This window comes from Lemur catta, chromosome 25 (assembly GCF_020740605.2).
Source record: "Lemur catta isolate mLemCat1 chromosome 25, mLemCat1.pri, whole genome shotgun sequence".
Classification (NCBI taxonomy): Eukaryota; Metazoa; Chordata; class Mammalia; order Primates; family Lemuridae; genus Lemur; species Lemur catta.
This window is the reverse complement of record NC_059152.1, coordinates 4,642,319-4,660,113: the sequence shown is the minus strand read 5'-3', so window position 1 is coordinate 4,660,113 and position 17,795 is coordinate 4,642,319. Positions and strand designations below refer to the sequence as shown.

At 35.9% G+C, this 17,795-nt stretch overlaps 1 protein-coding gene across 2 annotated transcripts in view; it reads right to left on the bottom strand.

Annotated features, from left to right (window-relative positions):
• AKT3 (AKT serine/threonine kinase 3) overlaps positions 1-17,795 on the bottom strand; it is a 215,104-nt gene that overhangs the window by 136,638 nt on the left and 60,671 nt on the right. Inside the window, exon 1 of one of the 2 annotated variants that reach the window (XM_045537213.1) lies at positions 16,692-16,742. The exons of the other annotated variant lie outside the window; for it this stretch is intronic. The gene's annotated coding sequence lies outside the window, so the exon portion shown is untranslated. Of the gene's footprint in view, positions 1-16,691; positions 16,743-17,795 lie in introns of those variants that run through there. 2 annotated transcript variants of the gene reach the window in all.

The following is a 17,795-nucleotide window of genomic DNA, read 5'->3' as shown; positions in this document are numbered from 1 at the left end:
TCTGTAACCATAAACACAATTCTAATGTCAAGATTTTCAAATGCACTAATATAAAGCCCAGAAAATATAAAAGTCAAATGCAGCAGGATCTCTCAACAGGAAAAATTTGGCTGGGCTGATGCTCTAAAATCCAATCCGGTCACAGATACGCTGTCAAGTGCAGGATGGCCATGCCATGACTGTGTCAGCCCTGTTTGCCACTATATGTCCTGTTCCTAGCCAGCACCTCGAGTAAACAGTATTCGATCAATAAAGAATGAGTGAATGAATGAATGTATGAGTGTGTGAATGAGTGCACAAATCAAAATTCACAACCAAACTGCAACGCTGCAATACTGATTGTGGACAAAAATACAGTGAAATATAGTGTGAACTATAAAAAGAAAAAAAAACAGTCATGTGTCGCTTAACAATGGGAATGCATTTTGAGAAATTCGTTGTTAGGCTACTTCCTCGTTATGTAACATCAGACAGTGTACTCACACAAACCTAGATGGTACAGGCTACTACACACCTATGCTATATGATATAGCCTATTGCCCCCAGGCTACAAATCTGTGTCTACAGTATGCTACTGTACTGAATACTGTAGGCAACTGTAACACAATGGTATTTGTGTATCTAAATATATCTACAAATAGAAAAGGTACAGTAAAAATACAGTAAAAAAGTTTTTTTCTTAATGGTACACCTATATAGGGGACTCACCATGAATAGAACTCGCAGGACTGGAAGTTGCTCAGGATGAATCAGTGAGTGAGTGGTGAGTGAATGTGAAGGCCCAGGACAATACTGTACACTACAATAGACTTTATAAACACTGGACACTTAAGGCTGCACTAAATGCATAAAAAACATTTTCCTTTCTTCAGTAATAAATTAACCTTAGCTTACTGTAACTTTTTTATTTATAAACTTAATAATTTTTAAAAACTTTTTGACTCTTTTGTAACACTTCGCTTAAAACACAAACACATTAAAAAATATATTCTGTCCAAAGTATTTTTTCTCTATATCCTTATTTTATAAGCTTTTTTCTATTTTTACAATTTTTGATTTTTGATTTTTTTTTACTTTTTAAACTTTTTTGTCAAAAGCTGAGACACAAACACACACATTAGCCTAGGCCTACACAGGGTCAGGACCATCGATGTCACTATCTTCCAACCCCACATCTTGTCCCACTGGAGTGTCTTCAGGGGCAGGGACATGCATGGAGCTGCCACCTCCTACGATAACACTGCCTTCCTCTGAAACGCCTCCTGGAGGACCTGCCTGAGGCTGTTGTACAGTTAACTTTTTTGAAGTAGAAAGAGCACACTCTAAAATAACTAGTATAGTAAATACATAAACCAGTCACAGTCACTGACAATCATTATCAAGTTATTACACACCACACATAATTGCATGTGCTACACTTACATACGACAGGCAGTGCAGCGGGTCTGTACACTCCAGCGTCATCAGAACACGTGCTGTGCTGTAACACTACGATGGCACTGGGCAACAGGAATTTTCCTGCTCCATTATAATGCTACGGGACCACTGTCATATATGTGGTCCATCATTGACCAAAATGTCATTCTTGGACATGTGACTGTATTATAAAAATATCACTTTAATAAGAGATTTGAAACTTTAATAATAGGCTACGGGAAATAAGTAGAATGGGAGAATGAATCTGAGATTGAAAGTAAATATTGCAAACATTATTAAAAAGCGAAATTACTTCCTTTCATTAGTGCTAAACACAAAATATGCCCTAAATAAATATTAGGTATAGTTGTAAGTAATTTAGGGGAAGATGTATTTAGCTTCAGTTATATTTAGCCTAAACCATCTGCCACATATTTAAAAAAAAAAAAATCTGTAGAAATAAGAAAATGCAAGTGCCAGACAGAAGGCTTGAGGTGGGGGTAAAAAGTGTGTGTTTTGTAGTCAGATACCTGGATTCAAATCCTGCCTCTGCCACTTATTATCCATGTAACCTCAATGACATTAATCCCTCTGAAACTCCACTTATGTCACTGTAAGATTGGGTAATAATATAATAATGTCCACCACACACAAAGTTGTTATAAGGTGTAAGTTATTTTACACACACACACACAGACAGAACAAGCTCAATTAGCATAGTGCCTGGCACATAGTGTAGTGAGCAATCAACTTATGCTAGAAATTACAATCACCAATCGTTATCAGCTATAATAATCAATGTTCAAATTCCAAATAATTGAGGTCAAGGAAACAACAAAAGGCCTCCAATGGCTGTACTTGATGCACAATGTAAACAGAATTTACTAGAAAAGAAAGGTACTAAAAAAAGGCTGAAGGAAGCATAGTTCTGGGAGAAAATGAAAGGCAAGAATCAGGAAGAAAATGGCTCTACATATAAAGGTTTAAAAGTCAGGAAAACAACAGCTATAGAGCTATTTTGTTCTTAAAGCTATTTCAAAGGCAAAAGAAAACAAGAATGGAGAATACAGTATTATAGGACAATCTAAGAGAAATTAGGAGTGTTGGAAAACACTAAGTGCTAAGACAAAGAAATGGAAACTTAACTACAAAATGAGAAAGTCAGGGCATATACCAGTGTAAAACAAAACAAAACAGAGAGGTGTACCCAGACTTTGCTCAAGATGCATTTACTCTAGAAAACGTCAAAGTCCATCTAATTCCATCCAGACAGATGCCACCCATATTTTGCTATTTTCTTTCCACCTTCCCAATAGGTAACATTCGTGTAACTGGCACTTCATAGACACTTACCAGTATTTGCCAAATAAATGAACTATGACACATACAAATAGCACATGTAAAATATTATCTGAACACAGAGTAATCTCTTCAGCATCATTTCTCACCAGTCCCTTTCTCACAGACTACCTCCAGCCCTACAGATCCACCTTTGCTTCCAGAAAGGTGTGAGGTTCCTTTTTGTCACACTTTTCTGGTCCCTCTCCCGATAACCTGCTTCCATTTGCATTGTACTAGGTGACTCTTACTTTACACCTTCAGAGGTCTCAGCTTCACCTTCACAACCTCTAGAAAGACTTTCTTGGTTCTACCGTATACAAAATGTATGAGCTTGGACAAGTCACCTTCTTTCTCTGTGTTTCAGTATACTAATCTGCAAAACAGGGATAATAATAGTGCTCACCGCATAAAGTTGTTGCGAGAATTAAATGAGATAATTCATGTAAAGCACCTGAAACAGTGCTTGGCATGTAGTAACTGCTCAATAAAGCACAGTTATCATTGTTATTCCTCGATCCCTAAATCCAAGTTAAGAGCCCCTTTTACTGCTCCTCCTCCTCACTATTATTGGTCTTTCCCTTTCCCTAGCACAGCACTTACCACAAGTGTGGATTCTATCATGTTTTGCTAAGGAAGATGAAAAGTAGAAAGAGAAAAATAAGAGCTAAGAAAAAAGTAGAAAGCAAAAGGAAAAGTGTTTATCTCAAAACAGCGATGAGCAACAACAACAACAAAAAAAAAAAAAAAAACAAGAAGTGAAAAAGAGAAAAGGGAAAGGGTAGATTTCCTGAAGACATTAGTGAAATAAAACTTAACTCTTGTTTTAAGGGTTTCAACAGCTTTCTTCTTGAGCCTACAAAGGTTCTATACTAAATAAAACAACTATGAGAGTCCACTAGGAGAAGTCATTGGATGACAATGATGAGAACAATATTGTTTTATAAATCAGATGAAATAAAATCAAGGGCAACAAGGAGTCCTCATCTAATTTGGGAATAAAAATCACACATAAAACTGACCTAGGCTAAAGTAGGACACACTTGTAAATCATGAAAAGATTCACAAACACTGAAGTACTTTGGTTTCTTTCTATAAATTAACTGCTCATTTTAAACCAATATAGAGTAGCATTATGACCAGAGATTAAGATAACTAATATACTCAAATTGCACCAACTACATCTGCAGCCCAGAGAAGTTAAATATTAGTAGAAGAAAGTAACAATGATTAGACTCTCCACCCAAAAAGAAATGTTTGTTTTTGCAGGTTAGCTCCACCATTTTTTTCACATTTGCATCCTAATAGTTCTACTTGGTCTCCCCATTATGCAACAGTTCTTTACAATACAGCCAGCTACCCTGACAACTGAGTTCCTCTGCCAGAGTGGCTTTGTCTAAATCCTAAAGCTGTGCTTGGCTTTGCACGGAGCCCAGTGGCTGCCTGTGATCTGAATGCCAATGAAGAGTACAGACCTTGTTGTCTAACAAGCCAGAGACTAAAAGGTCTCTTTGGGGTCAACAAACTGTCTCGACTACTTTCATAAGCTTAAGAGACTGGAAAATGAAGCTAGAAATGCATCTTATTTCTTTGGAGGACAATAGTGGAAAAGTATTAAACATTTAACATGCACCAGATACTTCAAGGCTTCAACTTCAGGGAGGGATAAACCTTCACATGTAAATAAACTACTTGTTCTTTTAAGTAGGAATAAGTTTAATCCTCAAGAAAAAATGTAAATAAATTTTATATTATCAAATTTGAAAATGTTTAGAGAATTTCTATGCTCAAAAGTATATAAAAGCATCTGGTCCCACTTCTCACTTGGTAACTGTCTGAAGGAGAGAGAGGAATAGATAATGACAAGGAAATTGTAAAATTTAGTGCTCAGCTACAATCTAAGAAATGCAAAATTACATAACTCTAAAGAAGTAATTAGTAGGTGATACCTACTAAACAGCAAATATTAGAAATGCTAAAAAAAATCCAATGGTAGAAGCAGAATAATACAGTTTTAACTACATAATTTGTTAAACTGTTAATGAAAAATAACATACATAGTTTTTGTGTACATGTTTGAATTTGCTGTTCAGCCACTACACATTTCCTTATATTTGTGTGTTTGGAGGCTCCCTTTTTCTTCCTTATCACTAATTCTCCAACTTTCTTATTTAATCAAATGCCAAAGCCTATCTGTTTTACCTCCTAGATAGCTCTCAAATTCATCCACCTTACAACCCCAGCTCAGACCACAATGATCTCTCATCTGGATTTCTGTGAGGGCCTAGCCTCTTAACTGACTTCTCCAGAGTAGCCCAATAAGATAATGTGATACATCCGTGCAATTTTAAATTTTCTAAAACTCACACTTAAAATGGGGGGGAGGGAAGGCCAGCCATGGTGGCTCACAGTTGTAATCCCAGCAATTTGAGAGGCCAACGTGGGAGGATTGCTTGAGCACAGGAATTCAAGACCAGCCTGGGCAACATAGTAAGATCCCGTCTCTACAAAAAATTTTTTTAATTAACCAGGTGTGGTGGTGTACACCTGCAGTCCCAGCTACCCGGGAGGCTGAGGTAGAAAGATCACGCAAGCCCAGGAGTCCCAAGGCTGCAATGACTTGCTAGTACCACTGCATTCTAGGCTGGGTGACAAAGCGAGATCTTGTCTCAAAAAAAAAAAAAAGGTTAAAAATAAGTAAAATTAATTTGGATAATATATTTTAATTAACCAAATATATCTTTAAAAACCCCTGTAATCAACAGAAAAAAACTGAGATACTTTACAGTCTTTTTTTTCATATCATGAATTCAAAATCCAGGGTGTATTTTATACCTACAGTACAACTCAATTTGGACTCTGAATTTTCAACAGCTTAAGTGGAATGTAGTCCTACAAAACGACAAATGCAAAAGGAAAAATATTTTATATTACTTCAATTTTTAAATTAAAATTAAACAAAATATAAGACTTGTTCCTCAGTCACAGTAGCTACATTTCAAGTGCTCAACAATCACATTAGTTCTTGGCTACCTGGGCTGGACAGCACAATTGTGGTTCTTCAATTTTTGCCTCTTCTAACCCAAACTCAGCATATTCCAAAATGCAAATCATTCATGTCACCCTACCCTCAGACCAGTCCTCGCTCGTCTCCTGACAAGCCCCAAGCTCTTACGGAGGTCTTGCAACATTGCCTTCCCCTACTATTCCCAGCCTCCTCTCTCTCCACTTTTCCCCTTACACCCCGTACTCCAGGCAAACAATAATTCTTGCAGATCCTAGAACAGGCCAAGCTGTGTCCCCTCAGCTACCAGTCCTTCAGGTTTCAACTCAGAGATCACTATTTCTTCTTAAAGCCCTTTCTGTTACCACGCAAGGTCTTGTGAGGGCAGGAACCATGTCACTCTTGTTGTACCCTCAGCATTTATCAAAATACCTGGCACTTCGCAGGCTCTCAAAAATATGAATGCACAGAGTGATCCGAGCCACCCTGAGTGTGCTAAAGGCAAGTCTCCATGTAGCCACACGTGGCAGGAAGACAAGGGTCCTGCCGGGAGCTCATTACGTGGCTTTCCTATCACTAACCAAAAATAGACTGACCCTAAGGGAAACTAGGCCAAAATTAACACTGAAACTCTGAGACTCTGGAAGTTGGAAAACGCACTATAAAGTAACACTTTGAGCTTCTAGATTCTTGTGGGCCCCCCGGAAGGGCAGAGTATCTGAAGATCAGAGTGAACTCTAAGGACAAGGGACTGGTGAGGAAGGCTTTTCTCCCAGTGCTTTAGCTCATTTATATAATTTCAGGTTTCTTCCTCTCCATTTACTACGCTAATAATGGTGAAATGGAGTATTTCATCTGGTGAATAAATTGAGGGGGAAAACCTTGGTGTGTAGAATTCAGCTCAGCTCCTATCCTTCCTTTTGAAGCTAGTACACTGCAAAAAATGCAAATCTGCCTTTGTTCCTCTATGCAAGAGAGCTGCAAACTACCCAAGGCTGCAGCCTCTTTTTCTAAATAAAGTTTTATTGGAACACAGCCATGTCCATTAGTCTATGTGTTACCTACGGCTGCTTTCTGGCACCACAATCACGGTTGAACAGGTGCATTCCAATGAAGATCATATAGCCTGCAAGGATATTTACTGTCTGGCCCTTTACAGAAAAAGACCCCTGTTTTATGGCATTGTCTTACTCACACTGCCTGAAACAAGCTTGGGAAAGTCCAGCTAACTCTGCAATTCAATTCCTATGTCCTTTGGCTCACAGACTCAGACCCCCAGTCTAACCTTCATCGTTAGAAGATGTATTTTGGCCTCCATCTTTATTCATCATTTTGTATCTAATATTGTAAAGAAGGGCAGGCAGGAAAGAGTGATTATTTACACCATGTCCTCTAGAAATCCAACACTTTTACCTGTGTAAAATTTCCAGGCGTATTTATTAAGTTCTAGGGTATGAAATTTGAGGGGAGAGGTCTCGGTCAAATATTTGTTCAAATTGTGAAGTATCTGGAAATCTATTTTTTGAAGGAAATGTTAGACCTGCATCTAAGAAATTTACACCAATGTTAACTTCATCACATATATACCGTAAGTTCCTTATATCACCAATAAAGAACATTAGCAGTATAAACTCCAGCCTAGTTCTTCAAAGACTTATTAGTGTTTTTATGTTAGGCCCTTTGTTTCATGAAAACATGTACCTTTATTTTTGCAGAAATTTGTTAGTCTTCGGACATTAGTGATTTTTGTCTCCTTGAATACTTCTCTGTCTTATATCTTTCTTTCTCTCAAAACAAATATTATGCAAAAGGTGGCACTAAATCATCTATTTCCAGTAACACTAATAAGAAATTACTCAAATAATTTATTAAGGAGCATTCATCTTTTTTCTCAAGCTGACATTTTTTAAACTAAAACTTTTTTTTTGGAGACAGGGTCTGACTGTTGCCTGGGCTGGAGTGCAGTGGCGTCATCGTGGCTGCCAGGCACGGTGGTAATCCTAGCACTCTGGAAGACTGAGGTGGGAGGATCCCTTGGGGCCAGGAGTTCCAAATCCGCATGAGCAACAGGGAGACCCCATTTCTACTACAAATAGAAAAATTAGCTGGGTATTGCAAAGTGCCTGTAGTCCCAGCTGCTTGGGAGGCTGAGGCAGGAGGATCACTTGAACCCAGGAGTTTGAGGTTGCAGTGAGCTATGATGATGCCACTGCACTCATGTAACTACATGGAAAGAGCACATGGAAAAGTTGGTCTCTACGTCAGAAACATTAAGCAAGCTCTAAATTATTGCTCAAGTGAATTCCAAACTCTGTGTTCAAAGATAAGGTTGTAATCTACCACTAAAATTAAAATTACTTAGGGAGATCAACTTTAAATTATACTCTCTACAATGCCTAATAATTTTTTTCCTGGCCAAAAAAAAAAAAATAGTATTTATTTAAACTAATTCATTTTGATGATTTTGTTTCTAAGAAATATCAATAATTACTATTAATAACACTTAAAAGGTAACATTTGAAATCACTTTTATAATTTGAAATACAGAGAGTGGTTTCATTCATTTCTTTAAGAAAAGATTTTCAAGGAATTTCACAATTTATCTAACACAGAGATAGAACAAGTGATTATTCCAAATGTTTTAGATAATATCTAATTTACAATGTTCTTTTCTTAAGGAATTTGTTAAAATGCAAGTGTCATAAAAAATTATTTCAGTACCCCAAATGAGCAGCAAATATATGAGAAATGCTCAACCTCATTACTTATGAGGAGAATGCAAATTAAAATCACAATGCCATATCATTACACACACACCTGAATAGCTAATGAAAAAGACAATCTCAAATGTTGGTGAAGATATAAAACAAACGAAATTCCTAAACTGCTGGTAGAAACGTAGAGAACCAACAACACTTCAGGAATGCATCTAGCAGTATCTACAAAACTGAACATATACACATTCTATGATCCAGCAGTACCACTCCTAGGTATACAGAAATGTCTGTGTACACACATCCAAAGACATATAGTCAAAAAGTAAAACCAACCCAAATATCAAACAGTAGAACAAATAAATAAACTGTGGTCTAGTCAAAGAATGGAAATATAATATAGCAATGGGCATGAATGAATTATTAGTACACGCAACATCAACAAATCTCACAAACATAATGTTGGGAAAAAAGCCCTATGATTCTATGTTCAAAAGCAGGCGAAACAAATGTATGATGTAGAAGCCATCCTGTTAGCTTAGTGGAACACAGTGATTGGAGGGGTAGAGGAGGTGAAGGCTTATAAAGTAGTGGTAATACTCTAGCATTTTTTAATCTATAGGTGTTAGTTAGATATTGTGCTCACTTTGTGAAAATTCACAGAGCTGTATTCTTATGATTCTTTTACTTTTTTTGTATGTATCTAATACTTAAAGGAAAAGTTTACCTTAAAAAATTTATTACTGGTAACAGAAACAGAATCTCTTAATTTATCATGTTTTGCACCACAATCTATTAGTTCCAGTATTCTTTACTATGTTCAATGGTAATTTTTTGAGTGGCTATTCTCATCGCCCTGAGGGAATCTCATTTGTGATAACTGTGCTCTTGAGTCCTTGTTCATTAAAAAATAACTTTTTCATTAATTTCTCAAGATCTTCTTTTACAATTAATGAGGGAGGTTTTAAAATTTCTTGTAATGATCTTTTTGAAGATCTCAGTTCTAAAATAAAAGTATCGGGCATATCAACTTTTAAGAAAATGAAATATGACATCAAAATCATTGATCTTTAAAATATCACAGCATTCTAAAACATGCAGGGATTTTAGAGATAATTTAGGTTAATCCCTCTTATTTTACAAAAAAAAAAAAACCAGATAAAGTGATTTGCCTAGGGTCACAAAACTAGCTGATAATAAACATGAGTACTCAGCTCTCCAGAACAAGAATTTATCACTCCTCCCTGTAAACCATTCTGCCGCCCATTTCATCACTGGCACTAGGAATGGGGATTTTACTATGCAAAGGAATTTCCTACAATATGCCTTTGAAGTTGGATTTAATTAATTCAAGACACATAGTTATATAAAGTGAGTGTCTACAGTGCCAATGGTATTCATCTTGAAAATAGTTTCCAAAAATCAACGCATTCAGAACTTCAAAAAAATTAATTTAGCAAAATCTGCATTAACTCTAGACACAACTTTAATGCAATCATCAACAAACATCAAAAACACAACTTCCCTATGCAGAATCAAAATGAAAAGATGTTCCAAGTACATTAGACAACTTTTTACTTTGTTTTGTTTTTATTTCCATTTAACTCTATTTCGATAATTATTTTACTAAACTCAAATATTGGTAGTACTTTTATTTTCTAACATGTTTCTCTATATGTACTTTTGCAGTAATTTAACATCCATATCTAACTTGGTCTATCAGTTTCCGCTCTTTTCAGATCTTCTTTACAGTTGTTTTTTATTTTCATAGTATCTATATCATATCCTTCTTAATAGTTCCACTAAAATGTATTCTATCTTTATGTTTCAATGAGCTCAACATGCTTTATCTAGAGTAAATCTTTTTTCCTTTAAATAATACCAATATAAACCTCTAATAGGTAATGCTAAACTTAAAATGAAAACTTCAGAGAAAATTTCTTGTAAACCAATGTGTCACTGAGTTAACAAATCATTAATTTCCATTTGCTTGGGTTATGTGTACCCCTTTTTTATTAACAGAGAGCATAGTAAGAGATGAAGGAACTTCCAAGTTTGAAGAACTAGATCATAACTAGAACTGCAGACTGAACCTCTGGTTTCCAGTCTACCTAAAACTAACATGCTCTACAGAAAAGACGAGGAGTCCTATAACCTCTGCAAATTTAATGCTTTGATATTCAAAAAGTTTGTTTTGCTTTTTAAGAAATGAGTTTTATCAGAGATGGTGAAGCATGGAGGGGGAGAGAGAATCTTTCCCTTGATAATCTCTCGTAAGCTTTATGAATACGCTTAGAATGGAAATGAAATAGGAGGAGCAGAGGACGAAGAAGGCATCAGAAATCTTCAGCCCTGTGTTTTACCTCTGGAGAATTCTTATTGTGAAGAACATGAACGTGGGGGTGGGGTGGGCCGGTACAGGAAAGCAACAACTGCAAGCTGCCATGCTGAGTTTAACAACAATCATCAAAAGGGGCTTTGGGAGCTCACCAGCTGCAAAAGTTTTTGTATTAGACTGTGATTCCATTGGGAGGATGGGAGTCCCTAAATAATGATGTCAAAAGGGTTTTTACATGCCCAGGAAGCTTTCTGAAGCAAACAAAAATCTACATTTGTTACTAATGGAGGTTAAGGCCTTTGGGGATTAGAGATAGAGAGTGTAGATGGCTATTATCTAAATAAACTTATTGTTCCTAGCACCACAAAGGAATATATTCCTAAAAAGAAATACATAATATTTTCACTATAAAACTGCAAACAAAGAAATGAAATGAACACTTTTTCTAGAAACAAAAAAAAAGAAAGAAGCTTTAGTTTGAAAGTAATATGGCAAAGTGAATCTGAGCATAAAAAGAATTACAGAATAATTTCAAGAGAAGCTTCATTAATAAGGCAGTTTTGCATCATATTTTAATGCTTTATATCATCGAGTCTGTAATTCATAAAGACTGCTTCAAAACAATTTTGGGAAAGTAGAATCATGATGCCAATGCTGGGCATTGTGACTGACCTACCTCTTTTGATTCAGTATTCTACCCAATACACCTCAGCCAGTGCAGCACGTTCATGTTTACTTGTCCAAAGCAAAATTATTTTTTCCCAAGAGATAAGGAAGAGATTAAAAGAAGAGATCTTCAATGAATAGATCAAAAATATTACCTAACAACATGCAGTCTTAAAAAACAATACAAAGTTTTTTCCCAGGGAAGGAAAGTCTTAAAATTCTCAAAGCAAGTTGCAGTGGCATCTTCTGCCAGTTATTCCAAATAATAATAGTTTTTCCTTCATTGTGGCTCACCAAGTTTGTGCCACAGGGTCTGTTTCTAGCCACTTAATGCAAAGAGCTTTCCTGAATTGCGTTTGTTTTTATATAGATTATAATGACATGAGCGAACAGGGTACCTTTCCAAATGAAAGTGTTAGTTTACATGGGAGGTACCACTGAAAACCACATTAAAATATAAACTGACTTTGTCCATAAACACAATAAAATTCAAAAGGGATAAATTTAAGACAGTTAATTTAAGACATAGTATAGATTTCTTGCAAACAAAGCTAAAAGTGATTTAAGATCATGATGAATCTCACAAGCTAAGTAAGAGTTCGCAATGAAATGAGGTCTGTGGAAAGCAATGGGATTATACAGTGAGGCATATCACATGCAAAAAATGTGATGCTACGCTTTTTCCACTGTAACGATCTGCAAATTATCTTACGTTGAGATCCAACGGTTCGAGCAAGGCTGTATAATCTTACAGCTTTCTGTCAAATGAAGAAAAATGAACATAAATGAAAACATACAAATGTAAATATATCTTATAAAATACATAGCGTGCCTGGGTATTGTTTATGTACGTTTATAAGGAAGTCAATATGGCTTATTTGTTTGGTTTTTCTGCTTTTTGCATGCTTGTTTAATAAATATATTACCTAGCTATACAAAATTGTTCAGAAGTTTTGAAAGAAACAAGTTGGAAAAAGTTGTGGATAGGCAGGAAGTCTGACAAGCTTTCTAAACATGACCTACTTGAACATGAAAATAAAGAAGCAAAACTATACTCATTAGGACAGAACACAAGAATGGGAGTGGGAAGAAAAAAGCTGGATAGATACCATGTTCTTCCTTCTAGTTGAGGACAGAGAGGTCACATAGAGTAAAACTTTACACTCACAGCTTTGGAGTTGACACACACAATCCTGACCACTTAGAAATAAGCAGCTTTATTAGTGCTTATAAAAATTCATTAGTCCCTGTGAAACAAGAACCAATTTAACAGACAAATAACTAAAATACTATTAAGGAAAGAAAACAACTTCACAAATTTTGATGTAGAATTTCGGAATATTTGAAAGCTCACTGGAGGAATACTATTTAGTGTAATTAACACAGTACAAATAAATCAACAATGCAAAGACAGTCTTAATCACATGCACTTTTCAACTTCGAGGGTATGCTTTTGTTCTAATGCAGATATTTTCTCAAAAGTAATTATATGAATAAGATGTCTGGATAATAAACAATTCATCTGCATAGGCCCTTAAAGACTGACTGCCTGTTTATATATGTCTGACTTTGAAAGCCCTGAATCTTGAGTTCGTGTCAAGGCTAGCGTTACCATATGAGTCAGAGTGACATCTAGTGGCAACTGCACTGAACAATATGTGCTTGGTACTTCATCCGATGTAAATACAAATGAAGAGTACTTAGCACACCATAGGCCCTCAAATATTGTTGCACAGATAAGCTAACTTCAATATTTTAAGCAAATATTCCAATTTCCTCACTCCTACTGAACTTTCTCCTTCCTTTTCCTTACCATCTCTAGTCCTTCATTACTTCCTGTTTTTTCAATCCAAAAGTTCCCTTCCACTTGTCTCATTCTCTATGGAATCCACAGCCTATACTTTTCTCATCTATTTCTTCTTCCATTGCACATATTTTATCGGTCTCTATTCCAGGTATATTATATATTTTATGTGTAACTATTCTGAGTATTGCTATATTAATCATAAAACTAAGCCAAATGCATCTATCATAATTCATGCAACCCTGGGAAATTATTTCATTCATCTCTAGTTGACTTGATCATATGATTATTTTCCAAAGCAGTCATGTGACATCTTCTTTACCCTGTTCAAACCCCTCTTCCCCAAACCCCATCTCTCATTTTATAATAACTTTACTTCCTAGAAAACATGGAAACCATGAAATGTGAATAACCTTACCTTCCCAGCTCTCCATTTGAAAATCTCTTCATTTGGAATACCCCTTTTTCCTTATATCAAAGGAAGACACATACATCCTCCTTTTCAAGAGCCCCTTTTCTTGTATCCTGTCTTTATTGTTATCTCTATGACTTGGTTAATTCAATGATTATACCTCTCTTGAATCCCCCTCTGCATTTTGACTCCTTGCCTTCAACCTATGAACATGCTCACCACACCCCATCTAAAAATCATCTGTCTTTGGCCTGCTGCAATCTATTTTCTTTTCATTTATCAAAAAATAACTCAAAAGAAAAAACTATAATGACTTTCTCCATTTCTTCAATATCCATTCACTCTTCAATTCTCAACAATTTGCTTTTTGTCATTACTACTCTGCTGGAACTGATCCCTAGAAAGTCACCAGTGAGGCTGTCAGTGGCCTCTTTACCAGCCTCATTCCCCTTAAAACCTTCTAGGATACTGTGATAACTGCTGTCACTGGGCTTCTATAGTGCAGTGATCTTTTTATCCTCTTCCTATCTCCTTCTCCGACTATTTCTCTTTCTCACGCAGCCTAAATGCAACATGGCCTCATACATACTTCAGTAAAATAAAAAGGCAAAAGTTCTGTTTCTATGGAAGAAAGTGGTTCAGTTAGTAAGTGGAAACTGATTTGCCTGTGAATTTACCCCAAATTTACATTCTACTAATCTACCTTCCCCCTTCCTTCAAAATAATGCTTTAAACCTACTTTTTTTAAACTTCCCAATTATTTCCAATCATAATTCACTGTCTGTAATGAATGAAATTTTATATTGTTTCCTCTTCCCTCTCCGTCTCCTCCTCTCTCTCTCACTCACAAACACACACACTGTATTTTACAAGGACAGCAAGCTCAATACCTCAGGTCCTCCAATTCTGGTTATTTCTTTAAAAGGCTTTGAATCTGAACATACGACTCTTAACACAGTAGGTTCTTAGTAAATGTTTCTTGGTTGAGGCTACCTAATACATGAGTAACTGTTAATTCATTAAAAAGAAATGATAAAATCATATTTTTTAAAAAGAAAGCTGATTTCAGCTGTTGGTACTGATACTACTGGGCTATAAACACATATAGGAAGTGAGACAATGCTTTGGAAAAAGATTAATTTTCTAATTCTGAGCTACCTGGCCTAATTTTACTTATGAAAATTGCTCTATAATATAATTTATGCCAATTATTTAAAATGCTTTTTAAAAAAAAGAAGACTATAAAAGGGAAGAACTTCTAGAAAGGTATCAGCACAAAATCACGAAGCACATTTTAAGCATCTACAGAAGTCTTATAATATGAAGACATTTGCCACTAGTTTCAGTGTGTGCAAAAATCCATTCGCAGACCAGCTGTGACAGACTCTTTAAAGCACATCCAAGGCAATGATAAATGAAGTGGACATTCTTGCCAAATGCTTTGATTTGGATTTAAGTATTAAGACAGCTTTAATGAGTAATCCTGTATGAAATGCAATTGTATCTAAATTTTATGTATGAAATAGTCTCTCATTACTTTTGGAGGGGCGGGGAAGAATGCTATATTCTTCTTTTAAAATGATAAATTCTTTGTTCTGATTTTGTTGTCTTCTTTTTCCTCCTTAGTCTAGTGAAGAGAGGGTCAAGATATTCTGCTGTAAGGCCCTGGCAAATCTTGTCCACGGTGGTCGCGGAGAGGCACTTTGATCTGGGAGGTCCACGGAGACTCTCATTCATAAATGCAAAATGGAGAAGGCACAAACATTTATTGTTGAATGACCTTTGTCTGCGGGAATAGGCCTGGGACATGCCTGGAAGAGCTGAAACAGGACCCAGTCCACAGGGGGACAGGGCGGTGGGGGAGAGAGACAGAGAAGCACGACATAGCTATTCAAGGCTGAGTGCTTAGCTATCAGGGGTGTCGGGAGATTGGACAGCCTCCAGGAACTTCAGCTCTGGAGGCTCCAACTGTCTAAAACCACTTTAGTTACCAATTTGCTATTCACATTGATACCCCATCCAACCAAAATTCTACTAGCTCCAGGGAAACGTGGGGGAGACTACAGAGGTCCGGCCAGTCAGTCCCAGTCAGCTGCTGAGCTGGGTTAATGCTGTCTACACGGTCCAAAACAGTGCAGGCTGGGAGACCTCTGTTTTTATTATTTAACATAACTGAAAGTTTCTTTACTTTTGATACAAAACCAAAAGTCATCGGATGAAAGAACATTTTTAACTAAAAAAAAAAAAAAAAAAAAAAACCTCAATATTGAAAAATACAAGTATGATATCTATCCAAAATCAAGCATATGGGTATCTGGAAGGTATGTCTATTAAACTGCTATGACGTAGCAATTTTAAATAGTCTCGAAATGTTGAATTATAGTAACCATGAGCAGCGCTTTCCGAACAGCTCTAATTCTGAAATGAACATTCTTTGTATTTGATGACACTAATTCAGCCTTTTTTGTGGTTGATGCTATAAATGTTACGGAAATTATGTACTGCCCATGTTCATTACCTAAATTTCACATAATAATAGGTTTGTTAAATTAATTTTTCCCTAAAATAGATAAACAATTACTCCTTTTTAAGGATTAATCACTTGCCAAATTCCATTTTACACAAGTCTTAGATTTGGTATTTTTCAACTTTTCATTTTAGTTTCTCATACTCAAATAGATTTTAAATTTTTAAATAACAAACGCTTTTCAGGTAGTCCCTTGGTTTATAAGTGGTCTGTACTCTTTAAGCTCACTAGTAACTTTTGGGTACTCTGAATGCTTTGTTCCAGAGAATAACGCTATAAATAGTTAAATTTGAGGATGTCATCATGAAGGTCTATTACCTCAGTTAAACAGTACTAGTTAGTACCAGCTAAACCAGCTCTAACTCTAGGCCCTTGAAAAGGAAGTTAAAGTTTTCATCTCTCTTCCCAGGCACAGAATTGGCCCAGAGTAGATATCCAAAATGGGCAAATGGACCTTTGGCATAATTCCTACCTCCTTTCCCAATATATGCTCCTTTTGTTATTTCTACCAGTTTTAAGGTCTTCTTGCTTCTTCCATTGTGTCATACCATCTTGATCTGCCTTAACTTCCCCAAATGTCCCATATTTCAAAATTTAAGATCTTCCCTCCACCACCATCTGCTCTCAGCAGGCAACAAGAAGAATGTAACCTGTTTCAAAGAAATAAGTAAAACAACATTTCTAAACCTTTTTAAAGGTAATTAAAATTTTTAAACAGAACGATCACTAACAAATAAATGTTTGATTTATGGGAGCTTAAGTAGTATACGAAATTAAAATAAAAGCAACATTTTTAAAAGAAAGGCAGGGAATATAAGAAAAGCATAAGGCGCCCACATAAGCAGACTAGCACTGACCTGAAAGCAGTGAGCTTTTTTGCTTTCCTATAGCTTCTTCCCTTCTTTCTTCCTAAACATACAGATTCTTAAAATCTCCTGGTAACTTCATAATTGATCCTAAAAATTGCAAGAGAAATTTGCAACAATATCCACTTAGGTATATGAATGATCCTAGGAAATCAGTTTTGGATAAGAGACTTATATACCTTTGGTTTAATTTAAGAAAGAAATTTTCTTTTAGTATATATACTTGATAGCTGCATAATATTGTTCTTTTGTAACCTAATGTTGCTAGTATCACATTTGGGGTAGAAATTAATGGTTTCTTCCAGAACATGTAACCCTTTCAATATGACATATTCCTCATCAAGATTCTCCAGTGGTTCTCTATTGTCTGTTACATCAAGTTTAAACTCTTCAGTGGACTAGGTGGTTAAGCAGTACAGTGTAATAACTGAACAGGAACACTGAGACAGTTTATGGTAAACATCCAGAACTAGACTGAAGAGCTGGAAGGCCATCTTTCTCCATGAAGCCCTCTATAAAGTCAAGATGAATAAATAACAATAAACTCTTTCTCGTACTAATAATGTGACATAGTTTAGCACTTAATTTACATGCTTTCTTGAATTATTCTCTATATACAGTTTCATACACTGGTCTTGTTCCCTGAGTAGACAATAGAAACACAGAAGTAGATTATGGAAGTCCTTAGGTAGGATTTGCCTCATTTCTGC